Here is an 18,686-nt window from a genome sequence, read left to right on the forward strand (position 1 = left end):
GAAGGGGTTCCTCCTCATTGCGCTTCTTGTTGCAGTATTTTATCGCATATACTCATATTTTTTACAAGAGTAACACTTATCATGCTCTTATCCTTCCAGGGATATGTATCGTTATGGGTTTGTCAGGTATTTTTACGGCTCCTCTGTTGCCACGTTTGCGACCACGCCCACAACCTTTACTTTCCCTTTTGTGGACACCATGTCCCTTCGTACCTGAAAAATGAAGAATCAACCACATCTTTCTTTTTTGAATTTTCATGAATCTCGAGGAAACATCTCGAACGAACTTCTTGACAATGAAGACCTGTTCCACCTTGTCACATGACGAACAGATGCTAGTGACGATTTTCGTCAACTTCATGGCAAATTCAAACATTTTTTCTTAAGACACACTTGTTAAAAAGCAACCAAAGTAGTCTGTCTATGCCATGATCCTATACGATGTTCTAGATTGCATACATTGAAATATAACTTATTGTAAAAGGTAAGATAGGAAATTTGAAAGCGGTATCCGTTTGAAAAAATTATGATATGTAATTGACAATATGAAAAGGGAGGAACTTTGAAGGAAGGAATCCGACTTTCATTAGGATCCTAACTTAGAAGTTAACATAAATGTTTATCGATCCTGTAACATACTTAGAAGTTGAAATTTTTTATCTTGTATGTGCATATAAGTTAACATGCACGTTTATCGACCATGTTGCCTAGTTACTCTTTGTGAGTAATGGATACATGAGCGTTACTTCCCCTCCCTTCCGAGTGATGTAATGGATTGTATTTGTACTACTAGTACATAATCGTGCTAAATCAGAGGATGAAAATTTATATATCTGCGTTCTAGATACTTTATGGATGTCATCATCCCATTGAGCATGTATGACTGTATGCATGATTGATTGTACATTAAATCCAAGTGATTCAATATGTGATCCTCTCTATAGAAAATAAGTAATAGAAACAGTTTTAGAGTAGAGTGAGAGCGTCAGTTTGGCTAGACGATGACTTATGATGGAATGCCTCCGGTAGACAGAGTGCAATAGAATTGTGAGTGATGATCTGAGGGTGTGGCTCTAGTACTCTTGACCTATCCAAACTTGAGGAGTCAAAACATAGGAACTTCAAAATGTGAATCCATGTCAAGACCGTCAAACCATCATAGAAAGGATGAGTAGATTAGCACATGTACAATACCTTTCCGCTCTAGTACGATACCGTTAAATTAGGCATGAGACTTCTTAAGGATGTGTGACTTGATAGTTTAAGTGGATTACCCTGCATGATCCGTCCTTAAGGTGGGTGTTGATCATGTGGATAGTTAGTGGAGCTCTTACCCTTCTAGGGATTTGTATCGTCCTGAGTTTGTGAGGTATTTTCACAGCTCCTCTGTTGCCACGTTTGCGACCACACCCACAACCTTTAATTTTCTTTTTGTGGTCGCCATATCCCTTTGTACTTGAAAATGAAGAATCAACCGCATCTTTCTTTTTTGTTCGTGCGAGTCACTCCTTATGTGTGAGTAAGACATGCTTCTCCTCATCTTTGTATTCATAGCCACGAAGTATCTCCTCATGGACCTTAAGACGACCATCGACCTCCTCAACCGTCATGTTCTTAAGGTCGTTAATTTTTTCGATGAAGGTAACAATCTGCATGAATCTCGAGGGAACATCTCGAAAGAAATTCTTGACGATGAAGATCTTTTCCACCTTGTCACGTACAAACGGATGCTAGTGGCGATTTTCGTCAATTTCATAACAAATTCGAACCCTTTTTCTTAAGACACACTTGTTCAAAAACAAACAATGTAGTTCATCTATGCGATGATCCTATACGATTTTCTAGATTGCATACATTGAAATGGAACTTATTGAAAAAGTAAGACCGGAAATTCAAAAGCAATATCCATTTGAAAATTTTTTGTTCTTGTAATGGACCGTATTAAAAGGGAGAAACTTTGAGGGAAGGCATCCGACTTTCATTAGGATCCTGACTTAGAAGTTAACATACATATTTATCGACATATATGTTTATCAGTCCTGTAACATACTTAGAAGTTAAAAATTCTGATCCTGTATGTGCTATAAGTTAACATGCATATTTATTGATCATGCTGCATAGTTACTCTTTGTGAGTAACGGATACATGAACGTTACATTCTCCTCCCTTTCGCGTGATGTAATGGACTGTATTTCTGCTTCTAGTATGATAAGGCAACCCTAATCCTCAGCCCAACGATCCAAGCTTTTGTTGAAGCAAGAACCCTTGAATCAAAGTAATTAACATCTTCTCATACTAAATTTGGATCAACGAAGAGATAAGGCTAGATTAGATTACCTTTTACGATCGAAGATCTAGAAGCAAGATTTGGAAACCTTGTTCTAAATTGAGTCACTCCATAATCTAACTTGATAAAGGCTTGATTGAATGACTCGGGTGCAATTCAACCCCAAGAATTGCTTGAAACTTAGAAATGACAAATATGATGCTCGGATTTCTAAGGGAAACGTCCCAATTTGAAATCTGAATTACATTCATCCACGAATCTAAATTTTACATAACATATTGTGGGTATTTATAGTCTCCCGACAAAAGACGTTTGTGGATGGGATTTATTCGAGATGTTTGTGGGCGGGATTTATTCCCGATCCCCTTTAATCTCCACAAAGAATAAGTCAAATTGAGTGGCTAATGTGACAGGTTTGAGATCAATTGAGATCTCTACGTGTAGGTTCGAATTCTGTTGTTGACATATTTTTTTGAATCTTCATGACATTTTTTGAATCTTCTTGGAAATCGGTCCATTTGGAACACCGTGATTCTTATCATAGTACATAATCGTGCTAAATCAGAGGATGAGAACTTATATATCTACGTTCTAGGTGCTTTATGTTATCATCCCATGAGCATGTATGAATGTATGCATGATTGATTGTACATTGACTCCAAATGGTTGAATGTGTGATTTGGCTAGACGATGACTTATGATGGAATACCTCCCGTAGATAGAGTGCATTAGAATTGTGAGAGATGATTTGAGAGTGTGGAATGTGTGATTTGGCTAGACGATGACTTATGATGGAATGCCTCCAGTAGATAGAGTGCATTAGAATTGTGAGAGATGATTTGAGAGTGTGGCTCTAGTACCCTTGTCCGATCCAAACTCAAGGAGTCCGAATAGAGGAACTTGAAAATGTGAATCCATGTCAAGACCGTCAAACCATCATAGAGATGACGAGCACGTTTGCACATGTACTATACCGTTAAGCTAGAGACTTCTTAAGGATGTGTAACTTGATAGTTTAGATGTATTACCTTGCACAGTGGATATGTCTTATAGGTGGGTGTTGATCAATCCCTAGTTAGTGGAGCTGGTACGTATAGGGGGTAGAGGCCCCTGAGGATGAGAGTATATTGTGGTGTCTCTACCATTGAGCTACTCATAAATAAATGAGGAGGATGCATGTGCCGACTTGTAGCAATTTAATTTATAACGCCATTCATAGGGATTGAACCCAGGACCACGTGGTTAAAAACCACACTCTACCACTAAGCTAAAATGACTAATCAATCATGGTAGCACATATTGTCCCCACTTGTTAGAGAGATTTATTTGAGGGAGAACGGTAATAATCCTAAGATAAAGAATACGGGAGAACGGTAATAATCCTAAGATAAAGAATACGGGAGAACGGTAATAATCCTAAGATAAAGAATACGGGAGAACGGTAATAATCCTAAGATAAAGAATACTTCATGGGGTACTTTTGAAACTTTTCAATTTATAGAGCCATCTGTGGGGATCGAACCCACGACCACGTGGTTAAAAGCCACGCGCTCTACCACTGAGCTAAGATGGCTTGCCACAACCATGCTAGCACGTGTTGTCCCCATTTGTTAGAGAGGGTTATTTGAGGCAGAAAAAAAGTAACGATAAGAGTAAACCATGGTATCTTTGATAGGTCAAAGATGCGAGAGCCAACAAATGAGTATTGTTTATTGGGTATCTTTTTATACCCATATTTTGTATTAAGTTGGTGGTATATATTGATATGTCCTAAAGACTATTCTCGAGACAAAGAGTTTAGGGTTCTTTGCAGATGTTTTTAATTTATAGCACAATCAAAGACTATTCTCGAGATAAAGAGTCCATGACCACGTTGTTAAAAGCCATGCACTCTACCACTAAGTTAAGGCGGTTTATCAAAATCATGGTAGCACTGTTGTCCCCACTTGTTAGAGAGAGTTTTTATAGGCAGAAAAAAGTGATGATGAGTAAACCCTGGTGTCTTGCTAGATCAAGGATGTGATGAAAGCCTGCAAATGAGTTGTGTTTACTAGGTATATTTATATACTCTATATCATGCCCATAGTTCAAATATTGGAATTGAAAAGTTTATTGGATCCGGTTTCGGTTTTTGGAAGATGCAAATTGAAGATTATTTGTACCAGAAATATCTTCACGAACCCCTGTTAGGGGTGAAGCCGGATACTATGATCACGGAACAGTGGAAGCTCAAGAATCATCAAGCCCCAAGATTGATCTGGTTGACATTGTCTAAAAACGTGGCATTCAACATAATCAAGAAGAAGAGAATGTTAGATCTATTGAAGGCGCTGTCAAATATGTACGAAAAATCGTCGACTATGAACAAGATGTATTTGATGCAAAAATTATTCAATTTTCAAATGACTGAAAGGTTTATCTCTTGAGGATCATATAAATGAATTCAATATGATTGTAAGCAAATTGAGTTTCGTGGAAATTAATTTCGAAAGTGAAATTAAAGCATTGATTTTGATGTCATCTTTACCTGAGTTGTGGGATATAGATGTTGCCGCAATCAACAATTCTCGAGGATGTGAGAAACTGAAGTTCGATGAAAAACGAGATGTAGTTCTCAGCAAAAGTATTCGCAAACGAGAAATTGAGAGGAAGCATAATCACAAATCATAAGTAAATGAAGTGCCAAAAAAAAGTCGATCAAAATCAAAGAACTGAGAAAATTTTCAAAATTGACCAAACGTAATGTGTTGGAATTGTGGAGAAAATGTCACTTTCGGAAAATTGTACAATACCAAAGAGGAAGTATAATCACAATTCAGAAGATGACGATGATTCTATAAATTCAGCTGAAGACATTAGGGATGCTCTAATCCTCAGCGTGGACAGTCCGATTGACTCTTGGATTTTGGATTCAGGTGCATCTTTTCATTCATCTCCAAATAAAGAACTCTTTCGAAATTTCAAGTCTGGAAATTTCGAGAAGGTGTATCTCGCGACAACAAAGATTTTGAGATTGAAGAAAAAGGGGATGTCTGCATAAAAACTCCGGTAGAAAATTAATGGACATTAAAGGATGTCATCTCTAATCTGTGTCTCATTAAGAACTTGATCTCTATTGGTCAATTGGATAACACAGGTTATGCAACAAAGTTTAGGAAGAGTTCGTGGAAGATTTTGAAGGGTGCTATGGTGGTAGCACGTGGCACAAAATCTGGAAACTTATACACCACTGCAGGGTATATGAACATGGTTGTTGTTGCTAAGAGTGCTTCAAATTCAAGTCTATGGAAAAATAGAGTTGGACATGTGAGCGTCAAAGAAATGAAGATGTTGATTGCGAAAGGAGTTTTAGAAGATCTGAAATCTGTTGATATCGGTACTTATGAGAATTGCATTATGAGCAAATAGAAACTTGCTAGCTTTACAAAGATTGCCCGAGAATTGAAGATAGTGTGGTTGGAAATGGTCCATAAAGACGTTTGGGGACCATCTCAAGTTCCATCCTTTGGCGGATCAAAGTTCTACATCACCTTGATCAATGATTTCAGCAGTAAGGTGTGCATTTATTTTCTGAAACACAAGTCAGATGTGTTTCCTACCTTCAAAAGTGGAAAGTTGAAGTTGAAAATCATATCGGCTTGAAGATTAAATGCCTGAGGTCTGACAATTTAGAAGAGTACAACAAGTTATAATTAAAAGCATTTTGTGGAGTTGAGGGAATTAGATTAATGAGGGCAATTCCCGATAAAGCACGACAAAATGATGTTGTTGAAAGAATAAACTGAACATTGAATGAGTAGGCAAGGAGTATGAGAATTCATTCTGGATTGTCAATGATATTTTGGGTTGATGTTGTAAATATAGTCTACTTGATCAACAGAGGGCCATCAGTACCCTTGGAGTTAAAGTTGTCAAGAGAAGTATTGATAGGAAAAGAACCCAAGTACTCTCTCTTAAGAACTTTTGGTTATATTGCGTATGTTCGTATTGATCCAGAGAAGAATGAAAAACTTGATGTTGAGGCTGTGAAGTGCTACTTCATAGGGCTATGGACCTGACATGTTCGAAAATAAGTTTTGGGATGACAAGAACAGAAAAGTTGTGAGACATTGTGACATGACCTTTCATGAAAATATCATGTATAAGGATAAAGAGAAGAAAGGTTCCAAGACAACGAAGTAAATGAGAGTTGAGGTTGAGTTGTTTAAAGATTCACCTAGTTATGAGCAGATACTCAAGAAACTCCTCGCTGAGGAACTAGAGGTGGATCAAGTGACACCTGAGCAAGTGTTGAGAAGATCATCCAGAACTATTAGAATACGAAGATAGGTATTCACCTTCATACATTATCTGTTGCTGCTGATGAATGGGAACTGAGTCCCTTGGTGATGCCCTTCAATTGGAGGATACAACTAAGTGGTTGCAAGTCATGGATGATGGAATGTCTAGGCTTTAGAAATGTATTTCTCTCTCATATACTGAGGCTGAGTATGTAGCAATAGCTAAAGCTATAAAGGAGATGATATGGATGACAAACTATCTAGACGAATTGGGCAAGAAGTAGCACTAGAAAATTTTTATACAGATAGTTAAAGTGTCATATAATTGGTGAGGAATCTGGTCTATCATTCAAAGAAAAAACGCAAAAGACGATACCATTTCACTCACAGGTTAGTAAAAGATGATGATGTGTTCGGAGAAGATAGAGGATGAAAAGAATCTAACAAACATGTTGACAAAATCTGTTGATGTTGGAACATTGAGGTTGTGCAAAGCCTTAATTGGTATGGTGCAATGAAGATGTTGATAGTCGTTTGAGAATGAAATTCTTGATTGACTGGATCAATCTCCCAATGGAGAATTTTTGGATGTGGAGTCTGGCATCAGCTAGTAAAGAAATATAGGGTAGGTATTTATATATAATAGGAGGTTATATCGGTTAAAACTATATATGTAGTAAACAGAAATCATATATATACCCATCATACAATGTTGTCTGTATTCTATTCTCTGTTGCTATACATGCCTAAAATTATCGATATAAACCTTTAGCCAATATTCCTCATTGCATTTTGTCTCTCTTGTTCTTTATTTTCATCTTGATCGAGTGTGTGTTATTGTACCATCCTAACAGGTCCATAATCCATAGGTCCCTCTATCAAAACTTCATTCTGATACCAATTGAAAGGAAGGAAAGAAAATCTACTAATTGAAGGAATGAATGAAAATCTCGAGGGATTCGAAGGAGTGTTTTAAGAATTTTTTTTGAAAGAAATTGATGAGTATGGAGGTGTTATTTGATCACCATCTATGTTAAAAGCACTTGACCGAGTGACTCCAACTTTTTCTTCTAAAAGATTTACCGTAGATAATGAAGGCAAGCGAACAATATACGATCAGGCGCCATTTAACTCTTATATATAATAAGATTGTCCGTAAAAAATTCATCGACCTTTTAATAGTTTAAATACTCATTCTATTACATTTCATGTTGGGAAATGCTCAACTTTCCACCAAAATTTGCTTGATTTCCACTACAAATTTCTCTAAATTTTCTAAATAAGTTCTAGAATAACAGAAAAGGTAAGCAACATTGAAGTTTCGTTCCCTTTTTTCACAATTAGCTCCAGTGAGGAGGCTTTCATAACGAATCGATTAAATTTCTTCCATGAATCAAGAGTCACGGTGAAGATAAGTTGATTGGAACAAAGAACACTCAAAACCATCAACTAATGACGGATAATTTAAGATGAGAAAAACTAGGTTTTGAGTAACATAATGAAGCAAAACTTGATTGAGTGATTTTCCTTTGAATTGACACCCAAGACTCTTAAATCTTCTTAATCAAACCCTCAAGAAATTGAGCAAAAAAACACTCATTGCATCAACGAATTTTGAAAAAAAAAAATCTACCAAGGAGTTCGGATTTTATATTCCTTTTTCTAGCGAGCCACTCTCTCGAGTTATTCATTCAAAATCCTCCAACCTACCAATTTAAAATCACCCCTAATCTATCCCTTTACATGAACGTAGCTGAATTTTTTATTTAAAAAAAAAATGGGATATTACAATGTCATCACCACATGATCTTCCTCTATCATGCCGCCTCTCCTCAAAGTTACTGCATACACCTCCTCTAATTTATAGTCATGTTCCTCCCCTGAGTATCATCTCTGTTAGGATCGATACCAGTTGTTAGGATCGCACAACAACGCACACGCTCGATCTAGATGAACACAAAGAAAAAGAATAGAGAAAAGTTGCAAGGAGAACTCTGGCTAAAAGGATTTTGTATTGATGACTTCAGGTATGTACAACAAGAGAGAGAGTACAGAGAATAGAAAAGTACATTTTCAAAGCTCTACCGGACCAGATATATATATGGTATAGTTTACTATATATAGCTTTACCAGATTTAGCCATCTACTATATATAGCTATTTACCATATATAGCTTTACCGGATTTAGCTTTATCATATATAGCTTTACTATATATAGCTTTACCAAATATATCTTTATCGGATATAACCGTTGACCAAGCTATAAATAAGTATCAGGCTCCATAGCCTAACAATTCTCCCACTTGGAGACTGATCTAGTCAACCAAGAATTTCACTCTCAAACGACCATGAGCATCCACTACACCATACCAATTGAGGTTTTGCACAACCTCAATATTCCAACATCAACACATTTTGTCAACATGTTTGCTGGATTCTTTGCACCCTCTATCTTCTCAAAACACATCACCATCTTCAACTAACCTCCGAGTGAAATGGTATCGCCTTCTGTGTTTTGAATGATAGACCGGGTTCCTCGCCAACAGCATGAGTCTCAGGAGTTTCTTGAGTATCTGCTACAACATCACTATGTGAATCTTTTAGCAACTCAACCTCAACTCCCACTTGCTTCACCTCTGGTTTCTCAGCAAGAGTCTCAGGAGTTTCTTGAGTATCCGCTACAACATCACTCTGTGAATCTTTGAGCAAGTCAACCTCAACTCCTACTTGCTTCACCTCTGGTTTCTCAGCAAGAGTCTCAGGAGTTTCTTGAGTATCCGCTACAACATCACTCTGTGAATCTTTGAGCAACTCAACATCAACTCCCACTTGCTTCACCTCTGGTGTTTCAGCAAGAGTCTCAGGCCCATGCAACCTCCTCTGGAGTTTCAGCGACGCTTTCAGCCGACGCAACCTCCTCTGCAGTTTCAGCGATGCTTCCAGCCGACGCAACCTCCTCTGGAGTTTCAGCGACGCTTCTGGCCGACGCAACCCCCTCTGGAGCTTCAGCGATGCTTCCAGACGACGCAACCCCCTCTGGAGCTTTAGCGACGCTTCCGGACAAAGCAACCCCCTCTGGAGCTTCAGCGACGTTTCCGGCCAACGCAACCCCCTCTAGAGCTTCAGCGACGCTTCTGGACGACACAACCCCCTCTGGAGCTTCAGCGATGCTTCCGGACGACGCAACCCCCTCTGGAGCTTCAGCGACGCTTTCGGACGACGCAACCCCCTCTGGAGCTTCAACGACGCTTCCGGGCTACGCAACCCCCTCTGGAGAGCTTCAGCGATGCTTCCGGGCGATGCAACCCCCTCTGGAGCTTCAGCGACGCTTCTGGACGATGCAACCCCCTCTGGAGCTTCAGCGACGCTTCTGGGCGACGCAACCCCCTCTGGAGCTTCAGCGACGCTTCTTCCGGTACTTTTCTTCAATTCTCTAGCAGTCTTTGTGAAGCTAACTCGTTTATGTTTGCTCATAACGAAGTTCTCACAAGGACTCATAACAATCTCCGCATCAAATACACCTTGTTCATAGCCGACGGTTTTTCGTACATATTCGACAGCGTCTTCAACAGACTTGACGTTGTCTTCTCCTTGATAATGTTGAACACCATGTTTCTGGATAGCGTCAACCAGATCAGCCCCAAGGCTTATCGATCCTTGAGCTTCCACTGTTTCGTGGTCATGGTATCCGGCTTCACCCCCAACAGAGGTTCATGAAGATCTTTCTGGTATAGATAATCTTCAATCTGCATCTTCCAGAAACCGAAATCGGATCCATCGAACTTCTCAGTTCCAATCTTTGAACTTAACATCTTCACAGATCGTGGTGAATTTTGCCTAGCACTGACTTCCGCCTTGCTCTGACTTCCGCTTGGCTCTGATACCAGTTGTTAGGATCGATACCAGTTGTTAGGATCGATACTAGTTGTTAGGATCGCACAACAACGCACACGCTCGATCTAGATGAACACAAAGAAAAAGAATAGAGAAAAGTTGCAAGAAGAACTCTGGCTAAAAGGATTTTGTATTGATGACTTCAGGTATGTACAACAAGAGACAGAGTACAGAGAATAGAAAAGTACATTTTCAAAGCTCTACCGGACCAGATATATATATGGTATAGTTTACTATATATAGCTTTACCAGATTTAGCCATCTACTATATATAGCTATTTACCATATATAGCTTTATCATATATAGCTTTATCATATATAGCTTTACTATATATAGCTTTACTAAATATAGCTTTACCGGATATAACCGTTGACCAAGCTATAAATAAGTATCAGGCTCCATAGCCTAACAATCTCCTCTTAGTCACCTTCGTAATATCTCCCTCTCCAAGTCACGCATCAACTTCCTACAAGTCATAGTTATATCACTAGATCAACCTCTCAAGTTATAGTCATGTTGGATCCTCCAACGCTCCTCCAAATCACCATCATATCTCTTTCTTATAGTCCCCTCCATGTCGCATCCTTCAAGTCGCCACATTAGCCTCTTTTAAGTTAGAATCATGTCTCTTCTTCAATCCTCCTCCAAGTGACCGACATATGACTTCCTCCAAGCCTTTTAGTCATTACCATGTTGCCTCTCCAAGTCACCTCTATATCACTCCTTGACCAAGTACATCTATGATGCTTTCTCCAAGGAGCTAGATGAATGGCTAAAAACGCTAGAGAAACAATAAGTCATAGGCTCTCATAGTATTCTATTATTGTATGAAATGAACATTATAATGTTGAGACAATTAGGAGCTTGATAGTTTATCCTTAATTGTGAACGACCAAGATAAAGATCAACATTGGTATTAACTGATGAGATGACAAATGATCCACAAGAGCTTAGATTATAATGAATAATGGTAAAACCTGAGCTAAAATTCCAACAGTCACATTTGTTTTTATGTCCACGAGTTACGAGATGATACAATCATGTTACTATGTAAAAAATGGTAAATAGTTTACTAGATTATCTTAACCTTAAATCGTTAAGATAGACTCTCATAGTACTCTATTAATATATGATATGGACGATATAACATGGTGACAGTTAGAGGCTTGCTAGCATATCCTTAATCGCGAACCGTCAAGACGAGATCAACATTGACATTGACCTCCTTAATCGCGAACCGTCAAGACGAGATCAACATTGACATTGAATGATGAGTTGATAGATGAGCCCCAAGAAACTAGATTATGATGAATGATGGGCTAAATATCAATTTAGTTGTAGTTTGTAGTGAGAATTTCACATTGTGGGCATGGAAGCTTGTGGTTTAAAATCTAAGCTCGAATCTGAGCATCCACATTTGTTTTTAATTATTTTAATGAACAATATAATGTGGAGAGCTAGCTTATGCTAAATATCAAAGTATATGTAGTAGTTTAGTAAAGTGAAATTGAACCTAATGAAGTTTTTTTATTTTTTTTATTTTTTATTTATGATGGTTTCTTAAAAACTAAAAACATCATTGAGTTACCAGACTCAAAACCATAGCTCTTATGAGTAAACCCGCGGAGAAAATTAGAAGTTTGTTGGCTTATCCTTAATCACAAAGATGATGAATGGTGGCTAAATATCCAAGTGGCTGTAGTTTAGTGGTGAGAATTCTATGTTGCGGTCGTGGAGACCTGGCTTGAATCCCAATTGCCACATTTGATTTTTTCAGCTACAAAATATTGAAACATTTAACATAACTCAAAACCACAGAACAAACAGGTGAAGCAAATTAGAAGTTTGTTGGTTTATCCTTAGTCATGAAAGTGATGAATGTTGGCTAAATATCTAGGTGGCTGTAGTTGGTTTATCCTTAGTCATGAAAGTGATGAATGTTGGCTAAATATCTAAGTGGCTGTAGTTTAGTGGTGAGAATTTCACGTTGTGGCTGTGGAGACCTGGGCTTGAATCCCAGTAGCCACATCATCAACTTATTTTTAGCTACAAACCATTGAAGCATATTAATATAACTCAAAACTACTACAGGCTTTTATGAACAAACTCGTGAAGCAAATTAGAAGTTTTTTTTTGTTTATCCTTAATCATGAAAGTGATGAATGATGGCTAAATATTTGTAGTTTAGTGGTGACTAAATATTCAAGTGGCTGTAGTTTAGTGGTGAGAATTTCACATTGTGGCCGTACTACTACAGACTTTTATGAACAAACTCGTGAAACAAATTAGAATTTTTTTTTGTTTATCCTTAATCATGAAAGTGATGAATGATGGCTAAATATTTGTAGTTTAGTGGTGACTAAATATTCAAGTGGCTGTAGTTTAGTGGTGAGAATTTCACATTGTGGCCGTGGAGACCTAGGCTTGAATCTCGACAGCCACATTTGACATTGTTTTTCTTAGCTACAACAGCAATATGACAAGACATTCGTAATGGTACCGTATGGTCCTTATTCCACCTCGAATATTTGTTTTCTAAATTTCAATAACACATGTCTTAATATATACCCACCTTGTTGAGCTTGAATCCATGCACCAAGGATGAAACATAGACATAAATTTTAATAAAGCGGACATGAAACATTGTTTTTCTTAGCTACAACTGCTATATGACAAGACATTCGTAATGGTACCGTATGGTCCTTATGGTCCTTATTCCACTTGCAATATGACATTCGTAATGGTATCGTATGGTCTGTATGGTCCTTATTCCACCTCGAATAGAGTTCACAACCCAAAATAATTAGTTGTAAGTGGAGACTTGGGCTTGAATCCATGCACCCACATTTGAGATTTGTTTTCTAATTCTCACATAAGGATGAAACATAGACACATAAATTTTAATAAATCCATCCGACATGAAATATTGTTCATCTTTTAGCTACAACCACTGGTATGACATTCGTAATGGTCCAGTATGGTCCTTGTTCCACCTTGAATAGAGTTCATAACCCAATCCTCTATTTTCTGATTAGATTAGACACATGCGTTCTAATGATTAGTTGTAAATTATGAAGAATGATGGGCTAAATATCGAAGTGGCAGTAGTTTAGTGTTAAGAATTTCACATTGTTGTGGCCGTGGAGACCTAGGCACGAATCCATGCACCCACATTTGAGATTTGTTTTCTAGTTCTCAATAACATAAGGTTGAAACATAGTAAAGCAATCGGACATGAAACATTGTTCTGCTTTTAACTACAACCGCTGGTATGACATTCGTAATGGTTCGGTATGGTCCTTGTTAAACCTCGAATAGAGTTTACAACCCAACTCTCTATTTTCTGATTGTATCTAACACATGTCTTCTGATGATTAGTTGTAGATTATGAAGAATGATGGGCAACATATTGAAATGGCTATAGTGTAGTGGTGAGAAATCCGCGTTGTGACCGTAGAGACATGGGCGCAAAATTAAACATATAAACATGAATCAAACACAAAACATTGATCTCCTTAGATTAGAATGAGAAACTTGGAATGAATTAGAAGTTTGCTTGTTTATTCCTCAATCATGAGTCGTCAAGACGAGACCCACCTTGGCCTTCACTTGGTCTTCTCCATCTATGAACACGTTCCTCCTCACTGCACTTCTTATTGAAGTATTCTAACTCATATACTTATATGTTTTACCAGAGTAATACTTAATCATGCTCTTATTCTTCTAGTGAATCATATCGTCATGGGTTTGTGAGATATTTTTACGGCTCCTCTGTTGCCACGTTTGCGACCACGCCCACAACCTTTACTTTCCTTTATGTGGTTGTCATGTCCCTTCGTACCTAAAAATGAAGAAGCAACCACATCTTTTTTTTTTTGTTCGTGCGAGTCACTCCTCGTGTTTGAGTAAGACATGCTTCTCCTCATCTTTATATTCATAGCTATGAAGTCTCTCCTCATGGACCTTAAGACGACTAACGACCACCTTAACCGACATGTTCTTAAGGTCGTTAATTTTCTCGATGGAGGTAACAATCTGCATGAATCTCGAGAGAACATCTCGAAGGAACTTCTTGACATGAAGATCTTTTCCACTTTGTCACGTAACGAACAGATGCTAGTGATGATTTTCGTCAGCTTCATGGCAAATCGAACATTTTTTCTTAAGACACACTTGTTAGAAAGAAAGCAATGTAGTCCATTTATGCGATGATCCTATACGATGTTCTAGATTGCAAACATTGAAATAGAGCTTACTAGAAAAGGTAAGATAGGAAATTCGAAAGCGGTATCCGTTTGAAAAAATTATGATCCTGTAATTGACAATAATGAGAAGGGAGGAACTTTGAGGGAAGGATTCCAACTTTCATTAGGATCCTGACTTAGAAGTTAACATACATGTTTATCGAACCTATAACATACTTAGAATTTAACATTTTTTTATCCTGTATGTGCCTATAAGTTAAAATGCATGTTTATCGACCATGTTGCATAGTTACTCTTTGTGAGTAATGGATACATGAGCGTTACTTCCTCTCCCTTTTGAGTGATGTAATGGATTGTATTTCTACTACTAGTACATAATCGTGCTAAATCAGAGGATAAGAATTTATATATCTGCGTTCTAGGTACTTTATGGATGTCATCATCCCGTTGAGCATATATGATTGTATGCATGATTGATTGTACATTGAATCCAAGTGGTTCAATCTCTGATCCTCTCTATAGAGAATAAGTAATAGAAGAAATTTCGGAGGAGAGTGAAAGCATCAATTTGGCTAGACGATGACTTATGATGGAATGTCTCCAGTAGACAGAGTGCATTAGAATTGTGAGATGATCTAAGGATATGGCTCTAGTACTCTTGATCGATCCAAACTCGATGAGTCAAAACAGAGGAACTTCAAAATGTGAATCCATGTTAAGACCGTCAAACCATCATAGAGATGACGAGCAAGTTAACACATGTACAATACCTTTTCGCTCTAGTACAATGTCGTTATGCTCTAGTACGATACCGTTAAGCTAGGCATGAGACTTCTTAAGGATGATGTGTGACTTGATAGTTTAAATGGATTACCCTGCATGGTGGATCCGTCCTGTAGATGGGTGTTAATCATGTGGATAGTCATTGGAGCTGGTACATATAACGTTGTGGTCGTGGAGACTTGGGCTCGAATCCTAGCAGCCACATCTACCTTTTATAGCTACCAACGAGCAAATTTGAAGTTTGTTGGTTTATCCTTAATCATGAAAGTGATGAATGTGGACTAAATATCCAAGTGGTTGTAGTTTAGTGGTGAGAATTCCACGTTGTGGCCGTGGAGACCTGGGCTCGAATCCCAGCAGCCACATCTACTTTTTATAGCTACCAACGAGCAAATTTGAAGTTTGTTGGTTTATCCGTAATCATGAAAGTGATGAATGTTGGCTAAATATTTTGTTGGTTTATCCTTAATCATGAAAGTGATAGGTGGCTATAGTTTAGTGGTGAGAATTTCACGTTGTGACTGTGGAGACGTGGGCTTGAATCCCAGTAGCCACATCATCTACACTTTTTTGAACAAACTCGTGAAGCAAATTAGAAGTTTTTTTTGTTTATCCTTAATCATGAAAGTGATGAATGATGGCTAAATATCCAAGTGGTTGTAGTTTAGTTGTGAGAATTCTACATTGTGGCCGTGGAGACCTGGGCTCGAATCTCGACAGCCACATTTGACATTGTTTTTCTTAGCTACAACAGCAATATGACAAGACATTGGTAATGGTACCGTATGGTCCTTATTCCACCTCGAATATTTGTTTTCTAAATTTCAATAACACATGTCTTAATATATATCCACCTTGTTGAGCTTGAATCCATGCACCAAGGATGAAACATAGACACAAATTTTAATAAAGCAGACATGAAACATTGTTTTTCTTAGCTACAACTGCTATATGACAAGACATTCGTAATGGTACCGTATGGTCCTTATTCCACCTGTAATATGACATTCGTAATGGTATCGTATGGTCTGTATTGTCCTTATTCCACCTCGAATAGAGTTCCCAACCCAAAATAATTAGTTGTAAGTGGTGAGTATTCCACCTGCAATATGACATTCGTAATGGTATCGTATGGTCTGTATGGTTCTTATTCCACCTCGAATAGAGTTCACAACCCAAAATAATTAGTTGTAAGTGGTGAGAAATCCACGTTGTGGTCGTGAAGACTTGGGCTTGAATCCATACACCCACATTTGAGATTTGTTTTCTAATTCTCTCATAAGGATGAAACATAGACACATAAATTTTAATAAATCCATCCGACATGAAATATTGTTCATCTTTTAGCTACAACCACTGGTATGACATTCATAATGGTCCAGTATGGTCCTTGTTCCACCTTGAATAGAGTTCATAACTCAACCCTCTATTTTCTGATTAGATTAGACACATGGGTTCTAATGATTAGTTGTAAATTATGAAGAATGATAGGCTAAATATCGAAGTGGCAGTAGTTTAGTGTTAAGAATTTCACGTTGTTGTGGCCGTGGAGACCTAGGCACGAACCGGACATGAAACCTCGACATGAAACATTGTTCTGCTTTTAACTACAACCGCTGGTATGACATTCGTAATGGTTCGGTATGGTCCTTGTTAAACCTCGAATAGAGTTCACAACCCAACTCTCTATTTTCTGATTGTATCTAACACATGTCTTTCTGATGATTAGTTGTAGATTATGAAGAATGATGGGCAACATATTGAAATGGCTATAATGTAGTGGTCAGAACTCCACGTTGTGACCGTAGAGACATGGGTGCAAAATTAAACATATAAACATGAATCAAACACAAAACATTGATCTCCTTAGATTAGAATGAGAAACTTGGAATGAATTAGAAGTTTGCTTGTTTATTCCTCAATCATGAGTCGTCAAGACGAGACCCACCTTGGCCTTCACTTGGTCTTCTCCATCTATGAACACGTTCCTCCTCACTGCACTTCTTATTGCAGTATTCTAACTCATATACTTATATGTTTTACCAGAGTAATACTTAATCATGCTCTTATTCTTCTAGTGAATCATATCGTCATGGGTTTGTGAGATATTTTTACGGCTCCTCTGTTGCCACGTTTGCGACCACGCCCACAACCTTTACTTTCCTTTTTGTGGTTGTCATGTCCCTTCGTACCTAAAAATGAAGAAGTAACCACATCTTTTTTTTTTTGTTCGTGCGAGTCACTCCTCGTGTGTGAGTAAGACATGCTTCTCCTCATCTTTATATTCATAGCCATGAAGTCTCTCCTCATGGACCTTAAGACGACTAACGACCACCTTAACCGACATGTTCTTAAGGTCGTTAATTTTCTCGATGGAGGTAACAATCTGCATGAATCTCGAGAAACATCTCGAAGGAACTTCTTGACATGAAGATCTTTTCCACTTTGTCACGTAACGAACATATGCTAGTGATGATTTTCGTCAGCTTCATGGCAAATCGAACATTTTTTCTTAAGACACACTTGTTAGAAAGCAAGCAAAGTAGTCTGTTTATGCGATGATCCTATACGATGTTCTAGATTGCAAACATTGAAATAGAGCTTATTAGAAAAGGTAAGATAGGAAATTCGAAAGCGGTATCCGTTTGAAAAAAATTATGATCCTGTAATTGACAATATGAAAAGGGAGGAACTTTGAGGGAAGGATCCAACTTTCATTAGGATCCTGACTTAGAAGTTAACATACATGTTTATCGATCCTATAACATACTTAGAATTTAACATTTTTTTATCCTGTATGTGCCTATAAGTTAAATCGACCATGTTGCATAGTTACTCTTTGTGAGTAATGGATACATGAGCATTACTTCCCCTCCCTTTCGACTGATGTAATGGATTGTATTTCTACTACTAGTACATAATCGTGCTAAATCAGAGGATAAGAAAATATATATCTGCGTTCTAGGTACTTTATGGATATCATCATCCCGTTGAGCATGTATGACTGTATGCATGATTGGTTGTACATTGAATCCAAGTGGTTCAATCTCTGATCCTCTCTATAGAGAATAAGTAATAGAAGAAATTTCGGAGGAGAGTGAAAGCATCAATTTGGCTAGACGATGACTTATGATGGAATGTCTCCGGTAGACAGAGTGCATTAGAATTGTGAGATGATCTAAGGATATGGCTCTAGTACTCTTGATCGATCCAAACTCGATGAGTCAAAACAGAGG

General features: G+C 37.9%; 2 non-coding genes across 2 annotated transcripts; one reads left to right on the top strand and one right to left on the bottom strand.

Annotated features, from left to right (window-relative positions):
- Positions 1-3,788: 3,788 nt before the first annotated feature.
- TRNAK-UUU (transfer RNA lysine (anticodon UUU)) lies at positions 3,789-3,860 on the bottom strand. Its single transcript has one exon. It is a non-coding gene; the product is annotated as a tRNA-Lys (tRNA).
- An 11,883-nt stretch (positions 3,861-15,743) lies between these two features.
- TRNAH-GUG (transfer RNA histidin (anticodon GUG)) lies at positions 15,744-15,815 on the top strand. Its single transcript has one exon. It is a non-coding gene; the product is annotated as a tRNA-His (tRNA).
- Positions 15,816-18,686: the final 2,871 nt, after the last annotated feature.

The sequence above is a fragment of the Cucurbita pepo genome, chromosome 9 (genome assembly GCF_057944985.1).
Source record: "Cucurbita pepo subsp. pepo isolate OVF chromosome 9, ASM5794498v1, whole genome shotgun sequence".
NCBI classification, from domain to species: Eukaryota; Viridiplantae; Streptophyta; class Magnoliopsida; order Cucurbitales; family Cucurbitaceae; genus Cucurbita; species Cucurbita pepo.